Source organism: Garra rufa, chromosome 11 (assembly GCF_049309525.1).
Source record: "Garra rufa chromosome 11, GarRuf1.0, whole genome shotgun sequence".
NCBI lineage: Eukaryota > Metazoa > Chordata > Actinopteri > Cypriniformes > Cyprinidae > Garra > Garra rufa.
The window spans coordinates 31,749,425-31,754,595 of NC_133371.1; positions in this window are offsets into that span (position 1 = coordinate 31,749,425).

Consider the following 5,171-nt stretch of genomic DNA (forward strand, 5'->3'; position numbering starts at 1 on the left):
TTTGTGGCTCTTTAACTGTGTCTGACAGACTGTATTGCCTTAGATCAGGGGTCCCCAAACTTTTTTCTGAGCGGGCCACATAATTTTCTTTTCTTTAATGGGGGGCTGGGTCGGTTTATAAAAGAAAATTCCATGGGCCGGACTGACTACTATTATTATTATTATTTTATCATGATTTTACTTGTATTTATTATATCTTTTAATGCTAGAATAGTTTATTTTTTATGCACCAGACAGACAAATGATCATTTCTTTTTAAATTTGATAAATTTGATGTTTATCTACTTACCCCCAGGGCATTTCAAGATGTAAAAGTAGATTAAGATAAAAAGTAAAAAAGATTGAAAGTAAAAAAAACATGCACAGACAAATCCAAATTACACCCTGCGGCTCGTGACGATACATTGATGTCCTAAGACACGAAACGATCAGTTTTCGCGAGAAACTAAACAGTATTTACATAATATTTTATCTTTGATACACAGCCACGTCCAACTGTCATGAGCACGAGCTTATCATCCGGCTCGTTACACGTGTACGTACTCTGGCGTAGTATACGCAAACACCGAAGGGAAATCGGTGAAAAGTCAACAGCCCCGGATGAGTTTGCACAAGCAAGCGTAATCTTTTAGCTTTAAATCAGTTTGAACAATCAGGAAAAGCGCAAGTGATTACCATTTTGAATAGCTGCTATACACACAATCTCTGTGCATTATACACGCGACCAATCGCTTCCGGTGTTTGCGTATACTACGCCAGAGCGCTTACACGTGTAACGAGCCGGATGATGAGGTCGTGCTCATGACAGTTGGACGTGGCTGTGTATTAAAGATAAAAAATGATATAAATACTATTCAGTTTCTCGCAAAAAAACGATCATTTCGTGTCTTAGGACATCAATGTATCGTCACGAGCATGTTTTTTTTTTTACTTTTAAAGGTCTGGTGCCCATCCACTGCTATTATATGGCTGACAGACTGCACCGGTTTGAGTTAATCTTCGTTTTTGTTCAGCTGAAGAAACAAAGTCACCTAAATCTTGGATGCCCTGGGGGTAAGCAGATAAACATCAAATTTTCATTTTTGGCTGAACTATTCCTTTAAAGCACAAAAAAAAAAACATGAATGAACATCTGCCTTTCTGCGGTTTAAATAAAATATGTTCTATGCACACAGTTTTACCAAAAGTTTAGGTCCCCCGATGTTAATCTACTCTCCTGTCTAATAGGGTATATGTCGAACGTCACCTGACCAACCCCGGAAAACAGGTCTCATTGCTTCCGCTTGTCAGAGAACTTGTTAATAGCCGTAATAAATAATGGTGATATCGACGGACTTTTAAGGTAATCAGTTAAACAAGCCAGCTGTTTATTGTGGACGTTTCATTCTATATTTATATATAAATGTTAGTGAAAAGAATAAAAATTAAAAACTTTTATATATCAATCCACATATGTGATGGACATTGGTTATGATCATTTTTAGTGTCTACTTTGAAGGAATCTTGAGTAAATCATGTTCATATTTAAAGAGGCATATGCAAAACGCGTGAACCGGAAGCAACGAGACCTGTTTAGCAGAAAACGGAAGCCTGTTGCGCATAACCCCTATTTGTTTGTTGGACAAAATGGCGGATTCGCCGTTACGATTGGTCCTATCAAGCTGTTTGCAAAGAGTAAATTCCACGGGAAAACTGCGGACTTGGCAACACTAACTGAAATGCTGTAGTAATGACTAATCTTGACAACTAAACCACACACTGTTGCTTGATTTTGTAGTTGCCATGAACAATTTGATATGCTATACTCCAAACAAAGCTTACACTTGAGCTGCTTTAATGCGTTGTTGTTTTTGATGACTGTAATACTTGCATGACAGCGCTGGGCTGAAAACACAAGGCGTGTTTGGAAATGTAAGATGGAGACTAGCCACTTTCACCAAAGCCAAAGACAAGCTTAAGTGTGTAGACACAGCTACTAGGCTATATATAGGTCGAGCGTCATGAAATGTTTAAATGCTGACGCTACCAAAACTTTGTTGTTTGAGCATCCCAACCAACATTAGCTCTATTAATCTTTTTGGGTTTAAAGGGTTAGTTGACCCAAAAATGAAAATTCTGTCATTAATTACTCACCATTATGTCGTCCCAAACCCGTAAGACTGTCGTTCATCATCAAAACACAAATAAAGACATTTTTGATGAAATCAGAGAGCTTTCTGACTCTGCAGCAACAACAAACCTATCACGTTCAAGGCCCAGAAACTCAATGTGACTATTCAGTGGTTCACCAGTAATTTTACTAAGCTACAAGAATACTTCCTGTGCACAAAGAAAACAAAAATAACTGCTGCGTCCCAATTCGCATACTATGCGTCCTAAATAGTATTCGAAAATAGAATTAGTATGTCCCAAATCGTAGCATGTTTAAAAGAGTATTCCAAAGATTCCCGGATGGTCTACTACTTAACTTCAGAATTCGAAGTGTGGATCAGTGCGCACTCTAACGGCTAATATTGCCCACAACACATTGCACGGTGAACGAGGATTCGAATAGACAAACACACACAAAAAGTGTTACAAAAAACTTCAAACATGGCGGATATGCGCGACCAACTGACAGGTAGAGAAAGGGGTTTGAGTGATAATCAATTTTGCTGCGTCCCAATTCGCATACTTTCCATCCTAAATAGTATTTGAAAATAGAATTAGTACGTTATGTCCCAAATCGTAGTATGTTTAAAAAAGTATTCCGAAGATTCCCGGATGGTCTACTACTTAACCAAAGACTATAGAATACCAAAGACATGTCACTCGTGTGGTTTTGAATGGGGAAAAATGAAACGGTCATCATGGCCGCGAAGCTCCGCCTTCTTAGTGAAAGAGCCAATTGTTGATTAGTAAAGTCAGCGCGTCACTGCATCTGCAGTTAGAAGTCCGGTTGCTATAGAAACAGTCAGCGCTCTAAGACGTGCGTTCAGTACTGCGCATGCGCACTGGCTCATCTAGCCGGAAAAATAAGCGTTTTTTTAACGCTATTCAAGCACAAGGAACTATATTTATGAGGCAGTTCTTGTTGGATTTCTTTGGAGATTTCAAATATGAAATTTAATCGTAAGTTTGGCGAACAGTTTTGGAGAATTTGATGTTTCCCCATTCAAAGAGATAGGAGCTGCACTTGTATGCCCGAGAGGCGTTTCAAAGATGGCCGCCGAGTGACATGACTTGTCTTAAAAGGACTTTGATTTAACTTCAGAATTCGAAGTGCGGATCAGCCTCGTTCAGACTGTCAGCCCAAATCCGATTTCTATGCAAATCCGATTGAAATCCGATCATATTTAGGTAGTCTGAACAGCAACGAACTGCATGAAATCCGATTTGGTCAAATCCGTTTCGAGCTACATTCGTATGTGGTTTGGAATCCTATTCAAATCGGATTTCTGCGTTTTCACGTTTTCATGCCACGTAAAACGTAAATACGTCAGACATAACATAACAAAGTCTTTGCAGAAACAAGCCTGAGTTGTTGCGAACTGCAAATCCAGCGGGAAAAAAACTATACAGCTAGTATACGCACCTCTTTGAGTTTTGAAACCAGCAGAGACGGCAGCACAGAATAAAGTCACACATTCCAGCTTCCTGCGTTTCTGCCGCTGCTTTAGAAGACGAAATATAATCCAGCACGACGGCAACGTTGTCATATAGCAAGACAGCATCTATATTGCAAACTGTATTGCTGTTATTGTTGTTTTTAGCGTTGGCATAATAACGCAACGGCATTGCCACAGAAACCAATGCACATTCCGTAAAACAAAAGCGTTTATGGACACACAAATCGGATTTGAACAGTTGCGATATGACTGTGTGGACAGTCAGTTATTCAAATCAGATTCCATCCAGATATGGACAAAATCGGATTTGGGCTGACAGTCTGAACGAGGCTTAACGGCTAATATTGCCTACAACACTTTGCGCGGTGAACGAGGATTCGATTAGAACTACAAACACGAAATAAAAAGTGTTAAAAAACTACAAACATGGCGGATATGTGCGGCCAATGGACAGAGAATGAGTAGAGAGAAGAGAGAATGAGGTTTAAGTGATAAATAATCAACGTGTAACCTAATAAAAAAATATTTAATGTTATCCGCGTTATAGTTCACGTGCAGCAACATTATGAACTCTTATAATGAAAGGTTTGGTTAACTTTTAAACGCATCATTATGCAAACATGAGCAGAGTTCTTGGCATGAAAGACTTGTGAAAGAAAGTGCCTCTTCATTTCTCTCTAATACGGTAGAAAATCAAATTAAACGAAATGTAGATAATGTTAACTGACAGGGCAGTTTAAACAATGACAGGATTCAGGTAACTAAGCAACAGAGCATCCATTAAAGAGGAAGTAGTATGTCCCAAAGCTTGCCTACTTTTCTGCTACATACTCAAAAGTATGTACTTTTTCTTCACAAAAAGAGTACTTTTAGTGCATAGTATAAGTATGCGAATTGGAACACAGCATGTGTAACCTGACACAAAGTAGGCATAAGTATACGTAGGCAAATTGGGATGCAGCAAACAATTGTATTCAAAAAATGTCTTCTCTTCTGTTCTCAAGAGTACCATAACGTATGCGTGTGATGCTGCTGAAGTGTGCCATGGTACTCATCTAGTGAACGTGCGGCTAAAAGAAACAAACAAAAAAATAAATAAATAAAAGTTCAAAATTGCACTAAAATGTTCATACTAAACCTTGTAAAGTAATATTATAGTTTTAGGTTTATATGTCATATTATAAGGTTTATCCACCTTTTTCTTTCCATAAAAGTGGGTGCAGCCATTTGTAAATTTTATGTGTGCAGCTTCCGGTCTCATCCACGTCCAGCTATTTTTAGCTGTACAAAACAGCAGGTTTTGCTGCTTGATATAAAAAAAGGTCCAAATTTTGATGTTTCCCATGAAACAGGAAGCTGTTATAACTCCTCCTAGAGATTTAATGATGTCAACATTACATTTGGTCAGTCTCATCTAAAGGCCTGTGCAATGTTAAATTGTGAAGATGTTGAGTACTTGTTCGCTTCAGTCATTCCCACGGATGACGTGGAGAGGGAACCAGATGAAGCCAGCATCACCATCAGCTGTAATTTAGAAAGAGCGGTGAGAAAATTCACAGAGGG